The 18,099-nt window shown below is 39.7% G+C and overlaps 1 protein-coding gene across 9 annotated transcripts in view; it reads right to left on the reverse strand.

Annotated features, from left to right (window-relative positions):
• Positions 1-15,875, reverse strand: part of ATP2B1 (ATPase plasma membrane Ca2+ transporting 1) — a 139,858-nt gene extending 123,983 nt beyond the window's left edge. For 3 of the 9 annotated variants that reach the window (XM_058308530.2, XM_058308528.1, XM_058308533.2), the window contains exon 1: positions 15,358-15,875. The gene's annotated coding sequence lies outside the window, so the exon portion shown is untranslated. Of the gene's footprint in view, positions 1-14,826; positions 15,277-15,357 lie in introns of those variants that run through there. The other 6 variants (XM_012525663.4, XM_058308531.2, XM_023589209.3 and 3 more) reach the window with 4 other exon arrangements.
• Between the last annotated feature and the right edge of the window lie 2,224 nt (positions 15,876-18,099).

Genomic DNA, 18,099 nt, shown 5'->3' on the forward strand with positions numbered 1-18,099 from the left:
ACGGACTTCTGGCTTCTTGGAGGGCCTTTCTGCCAATTTCCTGGTTCTCTACTTTGTTTTACATGATTCAGGAAGTTGGATAAATTGCTTTAGGCTAGGAGAGAAATTATTACACACATCTCCCCATTCTTTTTCTAGTTTCCTCCTTCTCTCATTCCTTGCCACACCAGAGGCATTCCAGATAGCAATTAGTCCACTAAGTTGTATTCTAGGACAAGAAGGCCATCATTCATCGATCTCAACAAGATAAATGAATGTCATGGCACAATTAATTTGAGACAGTTCATCCTTTTATACCTATAACTTTTCTAAGTAATTAAGAGGTATTACCTGAGAGATAAAAAACCAATACACCTGCTCTAAATGTTCAAACACATCCTGTGACAGTTTGAAGTTCTTTTATGAATCCCAAAAACAAAGATTATGTTTCTTAACTAACCCATTTCTGTGGGTGTGAAGCATGAGCCAGTTTGCGTCTCTACCCTCCTGCGGGGTCTGATATACAGGAAAAGGAATCTCTGTCATATCTGATCTGGCCACGTGACAGAAAGGACTCCAGGTGTGCCCACAGCTCAATTCAAGGAGCAGAGGCCCAAAGAAAGATGACTGATCAGCCATAAATGAATTCAAGGAGAAAGAGGAGAGAGAGAACAGGCTGTCTTGCTTTGGAGAGAAAGCATCTCTGATGGTGCCTTGATTTGGACAATTCATGACCTCAGAACTGTAAACTTTTATGGTAATAAAATTTCCATTATAAAAGACAACCCATTTCTTTTTTTTTTTTATTGACTTTGTAATAATATTACATTAAAAATATATATGTGAGGTCCCATTCAACCCCACCCCCCCACCCCCCCTCTCCCCCCCCAACAACACTCGTTCCCATCATCATGACACATCCATTGGATTTGGTAAGTACATCTTTGGGCACCTCTGCACCTCATAGACAATGGTCCACATCATGGCCCATACTCTCCTTCATTCCATCCAGTGGGCCCTGTGAGGATCCACGATGTCCGGTGATCACCCCCGAGGCGCCATCCAGGGCAGCTCCACGTCCCAAATACGCCCCCACCTCTCATCTCTTCCTGCCCTTCCCCATACCCATCGTCCACCATGTCCACTTTTCCCAATCCAATGCCACCTCTTCTATGTGGACATAAGACAACCCATTTCTGATACTTTGCATGGGCAGCTCCATGAAAAACGAATGCACTTAACCTACTAACTAAATGTAAAAAACTTACATTTAACCAACTTCATAACCTGCCCTACTCTTGCTACCACAATCCACTTTTTCTGCAGCTGTCATCTTAATCTAAAGTCCCCAACACCACTATCATCCAGTGACTTTCAATAATGATCCCAAATTGTGTGTGTACATTTACAGCTCTAGGCTCAATTGCAATCTCTCAAACCCCAAAAATCACTGAAAATTTCTCCCTTCAACTCTCTGAGGCCATCTTATGGGGCTTACCTGGTATGGAATATACTGGAGGGGTAAGGCCAAAGAATATCAATTGGGGCTTTTATCTCATTAAAGGTTTTCCCTCTTTTAAGAACAAAGGCTTTCACCATACAGCCCCCACTTAGGGAAATATTTAATTTGAGCATAGGGTATACATCAGGAAGGGAAAGAGTAGGAGTAACTCAGAACTGATAACTTGGCTCTCTACTTTGACTGTGTGTGGAAACAAAAACGGAGTTCAGAGCAACTCAGAAAAGCTTCCAAAGTAGTGACAGAAGAGCAGAGATCACCATCAAGAGTTTTAAGAAGAAACAATGGTAGCAAAACCACTGAGGTTTGAAGGTTTGACAGCAGGTTTCAGAATATCTTCTTTGTTTGTAAAAGAATAGATGGAAACAATATATCCCTATTCATTATAGAAAAGATATCAAAAACCAGGAAAGAGACATGAGCACACCTTTACACAGGTTGCCTGGAAGCATACAGAGTCTGATGAATCACTGCACAAAAAAGGAAAACCAAGAAGGAAACAGGACACATTCAGTTAAGCAGCCTTATGCACAAGTGTCCCTTTTCTCTGCAGGTCACAGTTGTTACTGTCTAGCATAATGATCACACAAATATTTTTGATGGGAGAGATTTATCCAAAACATTAGCTTTCCACTCAAAGTCAGATGACTTAAAAAACAAACAAAACGCACATAAAATGCCATTCAGGTAGAGCCTGCTAGGACACCTTTCTAAAACATCTTATAGAGTTATAGTTCATATATAACACAGACCCTTCACTTTTTTTCAATTAACTTTTCACACTTAAAAAAGTTAAAACATAAACTTAAAAAATCTGTAAAGAAGCATTTAGAAAAACTGTTCAACTATTCATTAACATTTTGAAATAAAAGTAACTTCCCTATCTATGGGCTGCATCTTAGTAATCTTTTCCATTTAGTAAAGTTTATCCTGGCTCTTTAGAAACATGTATGGAGGAGTTCTTGTTTTAGAAAGAATTTATATAGCATATTTATAACAAAATACTTCTCTTCTCCAACAATGTCATTCAGCTGACATATTATTCACTAAAGTTAAAAGAACAGCGCCTTGTGATAAATCCCCACTCCAAGCATATTACAATTTCTAAGGAGAGATAAAAAGTATTTTATAGGAGTCCAATGTCAGTGGATTCAGACTCATGACTGGACAAAGGATGCTCATTCAAGAGTCACTATTAACACTATCCGGGGGTAAGTGACAAAGAAATTATTAACAGTCTTTGCCTGCAAACTAAACATCTCACAGAGCTGTCAAACATGTAAATAACAACAAAATATAAATTTCAAAAAGTGCTGCTGGAATTTGGAAAGTAAAGTAGAGACCTAGAAGTGAGTTGGGCAAACTATAACTAAACACAGCAAGAAAAGACAAAGACTCCCAAAAACCTGATGAGCTTCAGAGAAAGGAGGCTGGATGAAAATTTTAATCAAAATAGTACAAACTACCCAAACCCATTAAACCCAGTAATTATAAAGGAAATAATCAGAAATAAAGATAAGCTTCTACAAAGGAAGATGTTCAATGGAGGATTATTTAATACAGAGAATAACTTTAAACCAAAACATCCACTAAAGAGAATAACTATGGGATGGAATATTATGCTCATTAAAATGATGCTAATGAAAAAATGTTAAGGCCATGAGAAAATAACATAAAACTTTTCTTTAAAAGTATACAATTATACCTCAGTATTATCTCAAGCATGTTAATAAATACACAAATAAAACCGATGAAAAACAAATCAACATGCTAAAGCAGGTCATTTCTCAGAGGGAGGATTATGGGTGCTTTTGCTTTTTTTTTTTTTTTTTTTTTTTACACTGTTCTCTGTTTTCCAAATATACGATCAGTGTTGTTACATTTTTAATTGGTAAAAGGGTAATATAAGTCGCCATATTTTAGGATTCCCTTTAAAATTATTAATAACCCTCTTCATTTTCCGTAGAGAATATCTCACCCACAAATTCCACAGAACCCATAGTATTTGCAAACTTCTTGGAATAGAAGAGTACTTGACAGGTAGTTACTTATCTTACTCAATTTTAAATTCCCTTTATCTAGAAAAAGTAATTTGTTTTAAAGCTGGTCTCTTTTTCACAACACATGCACAAAAGAATATTAGGTTTTTTCCTTCTGAATTCTAATATCTCTTAAGAGACAACTGCTTTTTCCCTCAGAGATCCTACTTCTATCTTTGAAAGAAAGTGCAAGAGGAAGAAATTCAGTCAAAAATCAAGTTACACGAAGGAAGGAAAGGGAATTAATGAGGGAAAATTATAAAATATGACTAACTTTAAGACACATCTACAAAAATGTACTCCTTAACAGATTGAAAGAGACTTTCTCAACATTTCATTGGATTAAACTCTAACAGAGTATTACTTATCTAGATGAAATGTATCAGATTCTTATTAGGGAGATAAATATAAGCAATTATTGGGGAAAAAAATGTCTTTTGAGTAGCTGGGTATGTATGTGTGCAGAAGGACAGAGAGGGGTAGCAGTGAGGGAGATCTCAAGGACTGCTCAAGAAACCAAAGAGAAGCCAACTGCTCTATACAACAAAGGGATGAAAAATTTAAACTCAAAAGACCAGAGGGGGAAATCTTTGGAAAGAGGACTTTAGGTTGTTTGCTGTAAAATTTCTTAGCTAAGGACATTTTCAGTAAAGTCCACATTGCTCACTTATGCTTTTATAAAAATGGATTATTTTACCCAAAGTTATAATGAGTTTTGCATCTAAGCTTTATAACGCTGTACAAAGACACAGGAATTGAATGACAGGTTACATAGCTGAGTTATTCACACATTTAACTTTATTCCATATACATATTTATTTTTGGTTTTGACAAACTTACAAATGTATAGTCTGTACAGAGAAAGAGACCTACGAGGTTTCTCTTTAACATCAGCAGTTTTTTTAGTTCCCCTCCCCCATGTGAGAGGCAACTAGGAATAATACTTCAAATCTTTTTGCTATTTTAGTACCTATTGCCAGTTCTACAAATAATGCTTATGGTGCTTCTACTTGCTTTTTCAGTTTTAGGCACATATGAACTATTAATATTACATATATGTGGATGAATCTTCATGAAAGAAGGCAGACCAAAAAAGACACATGCTCTGATTCCACAAACACAAAATTCTAGATAATTCAAACTAATCTATAGTGACAGAATGTAAACCAATGGTTGCCTGGAGGGAGACACAAGGAGACAGGACAGGTGGAGGAGGAGGAGGGAAGGAAATTACAAAGAGGCACAAAGACATTTTTAGGGGGATGGTTGTAACCTGATTTTGGAGGTAGTTTTATTCATATATACATTAATCAAAACTCAGGTTTTTCACTTTAAATATGTTTTTACACCATGTCAATTGTACCTTAATAAAACTGTTTTCTTTTTTTAATTATGAGAATAAAGAATAATGCATGAAGAAGTTAAACAGAAGCTCTGGACCCACAGGTGAGGCTTTCTGACTGTAGAGTTCACTGTAGGATGATGTGACTGGTATGTTTTTTTGGACAACCCTTCAAAGCACACCATATTCCTGCAATGCCAGAAGGACTTTTTCCTTGAGCTGGCTAAAGTCAAAGAAAACGAACGCTTTGCCTCTGACTGCCAGCATTCTGAAAGCTGAGAGAAGGTGGCTAGGGGACTTAGTCAAAATGTAAACCCCCAGTCTGCAGTGTGGTACCCTGGTTTTCAACTGTGCCTGATATTCTCCAGTGTGTTTAGCCTTCTCCAGAAAATAAGCTTCTAATATTCTGCAAGGGTGGGGGAAAAGGGTTCACAGAGCTGCACAGAATGGGGAAAGGAAACTTGGTAGCAAATTCTTAAATTTTCAACCAGTCCTCAGGTTTTAGCCCCACTGCCACCTCTTTACCCAAAATACTTGATTTCCCCAACTCTAAGCCTTTGGAAGATTCTATAATATAAACGAGCTGTTTCTGGACGTTTCCATTAACAATTAAAGATTAAGCTTTCTGTTATCCACCAAGCTAAGCATACCACACAGCCAGCTCCTTCCAAAATTTTACTGTGGTTTTCTCTTCTCCCTTGTAGATTTGTGATTTTTTTGAGAATTCCATTACTCTCATTTTAATACATTTTTGGCAGAGAATGGAGTTAAATGCCAGCTATATGCCACTTCTTTAAGCGGAAATTTTAATTTAGCTTTTGAATAAACGTAGTTATCTTCATGAAAGAAATATATTAAACTGGATAAGACAATAAATGATAAGTTAATTTTTAAAAAAATTACAAGGCAAACCTAAAATAAAAAAACTAAATGGTTGAAAATTGGGGAGAAGAAGCCTGCTATGCCCATAAAAATGTTTAAAAAAATCAATACTTCAAAGAGAGAAAATAAAATCACCTGATTTTATTCGCATAATACTTTGCCTAAGGTCACTGGCTTCTAGTGGCAAAAATAAAGCTCTAACTTAGATCTAGAAAAACTTTAGATACCATCAGAGAACAAAAATAAACACGAAAATTTTAGGTCAAGTCACAGATAGGAATACTGCAAAGATAATGTAAGGCTCTGAGAAAAGTGGACATTCCTAGTTAAAGGAATGCTGTCACTATGAGATTTCAAGGTAAGAGATAATCAGGTATGTTCTGGTGTACAAAAACATATACAAAACAGTAGAGTTTAAGTTCAAAGGCAGGTTTAATTTAAACTTTACCCATGGATTTGACTGATCTTTGTTTTTTCTGACACATGACCTTCAGGAGGTTTGATGCTAGAGGATCTCCTTTTCCTAGGCTTTGCCATCATCTCTTTCCCATTTTACTAAAAACTCTTTGCTTTCAGCCCTCTATTTGCACTGGTGCATTTTAACTCAGCACCTCTCAACCATAGATTAGTTGTCAGGAGTGTCAAAAGTAAAGTACCTGAAGTCCTTGAGTCACTTTTTAAAAACAAATAAAAAAGGAGTTATCTTTAAAGCACTACTCACTTGATTTGGGGCATGATTTCTTGAGAGAAAAGAAGAACTGTAGCAAAGGAACTGAAAATCTCACATAATCCTAGGTATTAGCAAGGCAGCATGAAATATATGCCAATGCCATTCATATGTGTCCCAAAAGAAAATCAGACTTACTGCTCTAACCTATGTAAGTTTTGCTTATTCTACCGTCACAGCTTTCTTATTCACTATCAAAACCACTCTCTACTCCTTTCTTTTGGTAAATAATTTTATTATGATTAGTACTGCAATGTTAAAGCAGGGGCAAGAAAAATTCTCACTACAATACCTTACCAAATATTAGGTCTATAAAATTTTAAAGGGTTGAGAACGCTCAACAGCAATGTACCTATATGGTTTCAGCTGTGCTAATCACTGGACAATGGGTAATATGTAGAGAGCAACTTTTATTTTTCCAACCATTTTTTAATATAAAGGTTTACAGACTAAATCTATATAATCATTAATTAATTAAATATTTGAAATTACTCCTCCATGTATTACATGAGCACTCAACAGAAATGATAAAGTCAAGTACAGGATTTCCTTCTTGATCTAAGGAAGGCACTTGGAATAATTACCATATTACTATGCTTTAAACTTGAACAGTTTGTATACCTACTATTCTTCTGATGTTTATAGTGATCCTGTACCAGGTTATGGGCTGAACAATTCACTCTCAGTTTAAGGAAAAAAAAAAAGTCTCCTGGGACAATTAGAACCTGTAGCAAACAGACATTTGAAAACCTAGTTTTGATAATAACCACAAGTTTAAATTTCAAACCACATATATGCTTCAAATTATGACACTTTGTCATAAATGTGCTAATGGACTACAGATGCGACAAGAACATCTTAATAACATCAATCTTGATGAAAGGAAAAGATGCCACAAGGCAAAGGCAAGTGAAATTAGTCCTTTCGAAATATAAATTTCAACTGCTATAATGATTTATTACAATCAGAATAAAATCTTTCAGAGCAATGAGTAACCACGTCGCAAATAAGAAATGGAAAAGAACTTCTATATAGAAGCTACTCGATATACTTTCTATATACTCTATATACTTCCTATATAGAAGCTAATTCTACTCTCCTGGTAATGTTCTATGAAAGGTAACAACACACCAGAAGTAAAACAGGCTGTTAAAATTTCAAAGGTAAAAAGGTTTTATAAATTCTCCCAGAAGAATTTCATAAACCATATTTGTATTACCTTAACAATGCAAGCTACACAGTATCTAAATGTTAAATGAATTTGCCAAAAAATACTGATTAAACATCTGCTGGATAAAATCCTGTATGTCTTATCTCAACTCCCCTATATTATCTTCAAGTAAAATTAGTGAATAAAACAATAGGGTATTTAATTAGATGGGAAGTGTGTGACCCAGACTACAAATGTGTAGAAATTCAAACAAGAAAATTAATGAAGCATGACTGGAAAAAGGAGACTAATGCTGAGTTCTGAAGGATGGGCGCGTTTATATAGACAAAAAGATTGAGGGGCCTATCAGGTGAGAGGAAAACCATACACAAAGTCACAAAAAGGGGGATGAAAGAGTATATGTTGGAGACTGTCAAACAATATGATTGTCATATAGTGGGCAATCACAATACAACAGAACTGGAGCACTGCTCAATTCCATGAAGCACGATTCATACTGTGTTATATGCAAATAGCACCCTTTGGAAGTGTGCAAAGTAGTGATTTTTGGTTAGGCAGAACAGAAAAGTTACAGGTGACATAATCCACAAAAAGATTCTGTGAAATAAGGGAACAAAACACTACATGCATTTGGATAGATTCATTCCACATTAACATATAAAAGGATCAGAGACGTCCCAATGGGAAAACTGCATAAACTAGCATCATCCTAGATTTTGGTTTTGCCCCCTTTTCCTGTAAAATCCCTATTACACATTTCTCAGAGCCAGTGTTATAAAACCCTTTAGAAAACATTGAGCTATCTTATAAAAGGCTTTCAGGGTCAAGTCACATTTTCATGAAAAAAAAAATGTGATGATCTACTGAATGTTTTAAAGAAGAAATAACAGCAGGAAGGCTTAAAAAAATTCTGGCACAAATATGAAAGACAGATTAAAGCGGAGATCTGAGAATTTTGAGTGTAAAAGACTGTTTTAAACCTTCCTCCTGGGAGCAAACTAACTCACTGGGTTAATGTAATTAACAAAGATCCATATTACTAATTATCAAGTTATTTAAAAAGTACCTTTTAAATTAAACAAATTCTCTTTAAGGTCTATTTTTCAGAAGGCACATATTTTACTCCTAACTTTACCAGGTCTTCACAACAGTCATACGAGATTACAATTAGGCAATGTAATCTCAGATTTCACAGTATAAGCAAACTTTGGTCCATTCAAAACTATCCTTATTCTTTCCACCATAAGCCCAGGTGACTGTAATATTAATACAAAGAAAGTATTCCAGATTTTGAGAATAATACTGTTGGAAGTTTTCGTACACAGAAATTCCAAATAATATTCTTACTGAAGAGGTAACTTAATATACCACATACTACTTAGAATAATTGAACTGTGCTGGGAAATCTAACAGAAAATAGCTTTATATGAAAATGGGGAGAAGTTTACCCAAAGTTTATCAGGATCTCACTGCCAAAATCTATTAATTTAAGATTTCTGCAATCATCAGTAAATTGTTAACTATGATTCCGAAACATACCCTAAGGCACAGCTAACAGTTCTATTGGTTTTTGGAACAAATAAAACAAAAACATCTTTATTACAGTCTTGAAATGGACCTGCTTTGAAATGAATTTTGTTATAAAATTTATTTTAACCACAGGTCCAGACTATTTAACATATTGTTATAAATAATCAAAAACAAGTACATTTAAAAACCTGCCTTAAATAGAAAAATCATGAGGATAATCCATGTGATACAGTATTAGATAAAATTGTTCAAGAGTCTTATCAGTTGACATCCAAAGAATCTTACAGAGTCTGCTAAACTACACAAACTGTTAAATAACATTTAAATGAAATACTAGTAACTTCTATTTTAATGCACAGAATAGTAAATTATCAATGAGTCTGATATCATTAGTGCTCTTGTAAAGGATCACTCAGCACTAATTGGCTTTTGAAGGAGGAGCTGCCTGTTAACAGTAATAAAGACAACTGCTTATCACCAATTTATGTCCTTTAAGGTTAAAAGAACATCCAAAATCTCTTATAACAACAAAAAAAGGCTAAACCATAAATATACAGTAATATACTAAAACAGCCCCATCAAATCATTTGGAAATGGCAGATACTGAGATGAAAACAAAAGTGGAGAATATTCTGTCTAGGAACGTACAGTACTTAGTAACTTAAAAATAACTACAAATGGTTCTTCTGAAAGAAGACAGTGCACAGGGATAGAAATATTTTAAATTTATCAGTTTTACAAGTCACAAAACCCACCAAGATCAACAAAACAATCATTACGTTCAGAATGAAATAAATCAATGATGTCCTTCTGATTTATAAAGACAAATCTACTATATAATTTAACATATTATAAATTCAATACCAGTGTTTCTCAAAATGCACATTACTGGAGCCCCACCCCAAATCTGCTGAATCAGAACTGCAGGGGCATTGCCAAGGAATCTGCACTTTCAAAAACTCACCCAAGTGACTCTCATACACACTAATGCTGGAGAACCACTACCTTCCTCGTGAGATTTCTAACACGGTTTTGGATTTCAGAAACTAAAATCTCCTCACTTAGGACTTTTCTAATCTAAGTTTCATTACATAACAAGTTAAAATTTCAAAAAAGATTTTGGTAATAAACGTGCTGTGGTAAGAAAATATCTGTGTTTTAAAAAATTAAAGCAGAAATTAAAAGAAAAAAATTTTATCATAGCATACTTCGTTAACTCAAGAATTAAGGCACCCATAGTCATTTCAAAGCCACTAGGTCTTTGAAAACAAAAATCCTAACCTTAAAAACCCAATCCACAATATTAAAAAATTTAGTATTTCAAATAAGCTTAAATTCATTTACTCAGCTATAAAGTAAATAAGTATGTGAACATTTAATCATACCAAATATAAGTAATGATTCAATTTATAAAGCTAAACCCAAACAAATCTGTTTATATCCTACTATTAAATTTACTCTGGTCAGAAAATGATTTTTCATGAACTTACATAACTGTCATAAAACTTACATAAACATTTATAATGAAAAGAGCAATGGAGCAAAAGTTAAAAGATACCGAGTTTCCAGTTCTGGCTAATATACATTCTAGTATGCGAGCTAAAGGCCTAGGCAAATTATTTTGCCTACCTGGGGGAAAAAAAGGTACAAGTGTCTCTACTCTACTCTTCTCACAGGGTTAATTATTCTGAGAATCAAATGAGATAGTATGTAAATACATTCTGGAAAACTGTAGCTCACTTCATAAACCAAAAGCATTATTACTAAGATGGACTATCACCAGAAATATTTTAAAAGTATGTGCCATAAAAACAATGAAGATAAAAATTGAGCTTTTAGGTTCAACTGGATAATGGACAATATTGTGTATATTCTGTAAATCATAAATATGAAACAAGAATTAAATTAGGTTACCCTTCCTATGTCCACATTTATAGATTTCTTGTGCAAAAAATAAATGAAACTAGGTGCATTAATTCTCAAAATTCATCAATCTATCATTCTACTTCCATGTTTGACAATTTCCACGATAAAAAATTTTAAGACAAAAATGTGTATGTATGTATATCATTAGTAAATGAGAAAAAAATAAGTTATTGTTTGTACCTTTTTGAAAATTATCTCAACTATTGTATATCACTTTCCACACAATGTTACCCCATTCTATATATTCTAAAATAAGCTACTATCACTACTCTTCCATATATCATGATACCTACTAGAAAATAACTCTTCCTTCCAACTGGTCGGGTAAATACTTTTACCTGTGCTGTAAAATATTAATTCTTAAGCGTCGGCCTCCTCATTTTTATTCCCTTTCTTGGCTTTTGCTCACTTATTCCAAAATTGCAGAACTAAGTGAAACAACCAGTTTTTGGCTGTATATATGTATGAGAAAAGAACTAAGAATAAAAAGGCAAACACTCTTTTTCACTTAATATTGCAAAAAACAACAAGAGTTATAACTGACCATTGGTTTTAACATCTGTTGACCTATATATAGAATTTACTTCCTTCACAAGAGACTGTTTCTATCCAAGATAAAGTTAAAATGTCCATCAATCAAAGGATTAGTAAATTTAACTCCCAAATTAAGTATTCTATCACATTATGTGTAAAAATATATAACTTAGCTGCATACACAAATCTAACTGGTCAAAGACAGTCCTTTAACCTGGGGCCATATTCCACAGCTTGAAAAATATCAGTAACAGTAAGGGCATAAACCACCTTTCATTGCAAATAGATTTTTTTTTGTTCAATTTTAACGTTAAAGACTTATCTACAGCACAACAGCTAATGATTTAGAGTAGTGTGTAAAGGAATTCCAAGCGTTGAATTAAAACAAATATGGAGAGAAAGGCAATAATATTTTGTGGTTTGCAATTAAAACTATATTTGATAAAATCCACATGTTAATGTATTCATTACTTGAGAGCTAAACTTTTTTTGTGTTATAAACGTAGTCACAAATAACCAAAAAGTATCCTGTGCCTAAATAGACAGTGTACCTTAAATATTTGATTGTGGTGTGAGAAGAGGAAGCTAGTGGGCAGGGAAGGACATCTCAACAATTCAGCTGTTATTTTAGCATTTGTTTTCTAAGCCTTAAAAACCCCATTTATTTTTATAGGGGATCCATATGAGAAGAGCTGTATATAGAAACTACATCTTCCAACATGGTCTTCAATCACTTTGAAAGTAAGTACTTCTGCTGGAAACCCCCATTTGCATTATTTAGAAACAAGTAATCATTAAACCTGAGTAAAACCATAAAAGGCAAATTGTTGGAAGATGGCAAACTACACCTCATTCAAGCAAAGTTAATAATCTTACCAATTTTGCCTGTTTTAGAATCTGTTAATAGCACAGTAGCTTAAAAAAATTGTGAAACCACTATCATGCTGGTAGGTACCCTAAGTTGGTGGCAATAACTACATTTAAACATCTATTTACAATGCAGCTATTACTTTCCTTTGGCAGACAAAGAAGATCATCACCCCTATTATTTTATAATAAACATGAATCAAAACAAAGTTTCTCACCTCATCTCAAAATCTTCCATTAAATCCCAATCTTCAAACAAAAAAGCATAATTTCTCATATAACTGCAGAAATTCCTCTGCCCAAAAGGAGGGTGAGGAATGATGGAATACAGAAAAATGAACACAATGTCCCCTAATCCTTCTAAATGGGGATGCCAGCAATGAAACTGAGATAAAAATGAAGAAGGCATACTCTGAATTTTCACCATTTTAATAAAAGAAAATAGGGAAATTTTAAATTAAAGGTGGTGCTCTGTCCTCAATTCACCCGAATGTGACTCACTTTAGCAGACTATATGGTAGGAAATAACAGTTACTTTTCAAAGATCTTTGCAGTTACACCCAAGCCAAAATCAGGACAAAGATCCACCCTTAATTACAGCAATTTACCGTCTCATAAAAGGCAAGGTTTAACTAAAACATCCTTCTGAAATCATGGCTAAATAGGCCCATTTCATATACCAGCTTTCAAACGTTCCCTATAAAAAATGTTCCTATTTACTTCAAATTCAATCTCACCAAGAGGAAAATAAATAAATAAATAAAAGAGGGAGGAGAGCCCAAATGAACACTTAAGTACAAAAAGCAGATTCTCCAATCCCTCTTAATTCTTCCAATCCACCCCTGCCACACACAAGGACAGGGAGTCTGGGGAAGGCTGACAACACTGCAAATGGTGAAGGTCCTCTGTTCACTCACATGGGCCACCCTCCAACGGGTTACACACCCTCTGACCCATGAGAGCCTCATACAAACCAGGCCTTTACAAGCAGTTTTTGTTATAAAATACACCCACGCTGAAAAAGAGCCTTCTTAAAATCAGACTGTCCCCAGGTGGGGGAGGTTAAACACAACAAAGGCTTCCATGTTGAAAAGCAGACAAGTCTAGATATATACGTATACCTACATACATATTTAAAAAACCCATACAACAAATTTATCGTGGACAGCAATCCATACCAACGCGAATCATCAGATTAACACACCACGAAGAGTACCATGCACGGCCGCCAAAGGTGGCTGTCTGCAAGCGACCAAAGAAAGGTGAAACTACGCCTAAGGAGTCCAGCCCTCCACGGATTTAGGTTCCCCTCCCCCAGTCCACCTTTACCACCTTCTGCCCTCCGCTAGGCGCCAAGAACCGCTACACTGCACAGGGTGCAAGCGCTCCCCGCGCTGAAGTCCCGCAGAAAACTGAATGAATTCGCACAGAGACGGATCTGGCTAGAGACGGAGGCGGAGAACCAGGGGTCGCTAACTAGCTTAGACCAGGATTCTCCTGCAGGATGAAATAAAGGGAGCACCACCACTACTTCCCGGCAAACTGGACTGCGGTCTTCTTCCTTACTGTCCCTTTCCAAAAAGGGCGGGGGTGGGGTGGGTGCAGGTTTTGTGTGGGGTTTTTTGGTTCTTGTTTCTTAATTCCATAAACAACGAAACGGAAGCAACCGCGAACATCCTGGGGGACTTAACAGGAGTAGCTGGGAGAAAGGCGAGGTGAAGAGGCTCTCCAACTCCCGGGGAATCACCGTCCTGTCTGACACGCATCAATTAATCAGCCAAGGCCGGGGGCCGGCCAGGGGCCTCCAGCTCCCCGCCCGCGGCGCGCCAGGGGGGTCGAAGCCGAGGATTAGAGGGGTGACCCTACTCGGGCGCAGGGAGCGCGAGCGCCCGGCACCACTGCCCTCAAGGTCACCACGGGCCGGGTCGGGGGCGGCCAGCGGCAGGATGGGCTACCGCGCCGCCGAGGCGGCGGCGAGAAGACGGAGCGCTCGAGGGTGTAGACACGAAGCCCCACAGTGCCCAGTCCCTCGGGCGCAGGGTGGGGACTCGGCCCAGACCAGGCGCTGGGGCGCACGACCACAAACCCGCTCACCTTTACGGTCTCCCGGGGCGAGCACAGCAGGAGACAACCTGCGAACGGCTCCCCGAACTCCCCCGTCAACTTCTCTCGAATCCGCCGAAGGCGGCCGAGCACCCCAGCTGTCAGGTCCCGGCCGCGATGCTCCGACCCCCGCGTCCCGCCTGGCCTCTCCCACAGGTGACCTGTCCCGCCGTCCCCTGCCGAGGGCAGGCGGCGGCCGCCACTCACCTCGCCCGGTAGCAGGAACCATTTTCCGAGGGGGAAAGGAAGAGGAAGCTAAAGAAGGGTCGGGGTCCGGTGACGGACACGAGGAGCCGAGAACGGGGGCTCGGCTCTCGGCGCATTCGCAGCCGGCTCGTAGAGCTCGGGACACCACGCGGAGGCGCGGCTGCTCCTCGGGGAAGAGGCGGCCGTGTAGCCGAGAGGCTCGGCGTCCACCAGCCGGGGCTCCCTACTCACGCTGCACTGCGAGGAGGCGGCGGAGGAGGAGGCGGCGCCCGGCCCGGCCCCCGCCCAGAGCCCGACAGCCTCGGAGTGGCCGCCCGCGTCCCCGCAGGACCCGCCTCCTCAGCTCCGCAGAGCTGCACACAGGGCGCGCCGCGCTCGGCACAGGGAGCTCGGTCGACCTCACGCCGCCGCCCGCAGCGGCAGGGACGGGCGGGGTGCAGCCCCCTCTCTGAGCGCCGCAGCCCGGCCCGCTCGGGGCGGGGCCCTCCGCCACCCGGGGCCGGCGGCTGAGCACGAGGGGGCTGCACGCACCTCCGGGGAGGGGCCCCAGCTGCACGGGGGGCCCGCAAGATTCTCTGGGTTGGCAGGCGGAGGAAAACTCTCACCCGTTCCGGTCCGGCGCTCCCTTCTCTCCACACCCACTCGCCTCCCGCTCCACGCCGGCGGCGCAGCTGCGTCCGCTGCCACTGCCGCCGCCACCTCCGCCGCCAAAGCTCGCGCCGTCGCTGCTGCCGCCTTGGCTGGGCGCGGTCACGTGACGCGACCCGCGGGGAGCCTGGGGGCGGGCGGCTGAGCGCGCGCGCGCGCGCGGAGGAAGCGCGGCTGGAACCGGGACTAGAAGCGCAGCGGAGCTGCACGGGAGGGAGCGTTTGAGGGGAGGACGGGTGAGCGCGCCCCTGACGGGCGAGCGCGCGCCTGGTGATTAGAGCTAGCCGCGCGGTCGCGAAAGGGTGGTCGGAATCAGAAGCGGGGGTATTCCTGCTTCTGCGCACCCCTCCCTCTCTTCCTTCCCGGAGCGCCCCGACCCGCCGCTGCCCCCGCCCCCTCTCGCTCGCCCTTTCGCTCCTGCCGATGCCTCTGATTGGCTGAGAGACTCTGACGTCTGTGTTTCCATGACGTGTCGGGGCGGGGGGAGTGGCGGGGGAGGAGGGGGTGGCTCGAACGCGCGGGGCGGTGACTCAGTCAGTCACAGCTGCTGTTCCGACGCGGGGTCGGCTTGTTTCCCCGACGTGTGGAGGCAGGAGAATGATGACTATCGCCGAAGGAGCGCGGGCGCCTTTCACCTGCAGCCCCTCCCAAGATACCCCCGGGCCTGTGCCCCTCCAGGGCCCTGGAGTTAGGCGAGGGGATGAGGGCAAACGCTGCTGGCGAGGACACGTTAAGGTGGACCCCGCCTCAGCGAGCGTTTGAGCGGCTCTTTGCCGGGTCTCCGTCCCCACCCCCTACCGGACTTGGTACCTGTCCTGGGCCGTGACGCACGCGCCAGACGACGAAAGTATCTCGGTTCGCTCCCTTCTCGAGGACAGTCCACCTTTCCCTGCGGGCGCCTGGCGTCCCGCAGCTGTTTCCGCCAGCCGGACCCACGGGCACCCGGCACGCACGCACGCCGGGCTCCCGCCCTGCGGCCGCTGCAGCGCCCCGAGGGTTAACGCAGGCGGGCGGCGGGTGCAGACAGGCCCCGCAGCATCCGCGCCTCAGATCTGTTTTCGTTTGGGGGTTGCTTTCTACCTGTGCCAAGTTGTTGGCTTTTTTAGTTCGCTGACAGCATCTCGACCCAGCATTCTTCTTTCGTGAGAGGAAAAGAAAATGGAAAAGCACGGGTAGTGTGCAGGATTTAGATGCTAAAAGGTAACCCCATTTTGCCCCAACTTTCAGGAGAATTCGGGAGTTAATAAAGTAGAAAATAAACACTCTCCGTGGCATCTACTTTTAAAATATATCTATATATTTTTCTTTCTACACACACAACACATACGTAAAGAAGTGTATCTTACCGTGCATCTTCGTCTATTCGCTTCTATTTGTACTAACCTTCAGTTACTGAGACCTTGTCAGTGCTACTTTCAATACTAAAATCAAAGGATGAAATCTGCAGAGTCCTTCCTTTCTCTAAACTCCACCACTGGCAAAATCAATGTTTGTAGTGTCTTCTCAAAAGCACCCAGGAGATGCGAAATATTTTGTGTATGTTCATTCTCTTGTAGCATTGATTTTAAAATATTTTTAAAGGATTAAAAACAAAACAGATGAAAGAAGTTAAAACAGTGAAAATGTCCAAGTTAATCCTGTTGAAAAGAATTGTTTAAATCAGTTTCCGTATCTCATCAGGTTAGACGTTACCCGCCTTTTGAGCTGGGTCCTTGACGTGCAAAATTAGCACTGACTGGAGTGATAAGTGCTTTTCCTAGCTTTAATCATTGTTAGGGAATTTGCTGATGTGGTATGGTAGCTCTTCCTGTAATTATCTAAAACTTTCTTAGCAGAAGAACAGCAACATTTCTCTTAGGTAAATTTCTGTATTCTTTCCCCCTAAAAAAATTTTTTTTAAACGGTTCAGAAACATTTAAGAATTATTGGCTTTTTTTCAACTTTTCTTCCAAGGAAGTTACAAGAGAAAATTGAATTGTGCATTCTCTTTTAGTGATGAATTTGATATTATTAAAGTTATACATGAATCATTGCTATAGTATACTAGCGAAATGGATAATAGATTAAACTAGAATATGTTCTCTTCGTGGATTTTAAATAATAAAATACATGTTCTTAAAATGGGTCATGAAAAAAAATTTCAGCATCTTCATTTTAGAGCATGATTTCAATAAAATAGCCCAGAATATAGTTAACGTTCATTTTAATGAAATGTGAGTCACATACAATGATATACTTTTACTGCCATAATCAAGATAATTGTACTGTGTAGTTTAGTTTTTATATTTTCATTCTTCAAGTACCATATAAAGGCTGAAAGCAATGTAGGAATAGTTGTGCACATTATATTGAGAAATGTGAAGATATCTTTTTCTCCCATGGACTTAGCAATGAAACCTTAAAGGTCTATTTCTCAATGGGAAAATCAAGAAAATATTAGAATTAAACTAACTGAACTCAAAGATACCCCCTCTTAATCTGATACCTCACTTATCCCATGGATTTAATTTGATCTGGATATAGACCAGTAAGAAGCAATATAATACAATTTACAATAAATTGAAATATTAATCTTGCAAAGTTTTTACAATATGCTTTTTATCTTTTTAGTTACAATGCAATATT

The sequence above is a fragment of the Dasypus novemcinctus genome, chromosome 12 (genome assembly GCF_030445035.2).
Source record: "Dasypus novemcinctus isolate mDasNov1 chromosome 12, mDasNov1.1.hap2, whole genome shotgun sequence".
NCBI lineage: Eukaryota > Metazoa > Chordata > Mammalia > Cingulata > Dasypodidae > Dasypus > Dasypus novemcinctus.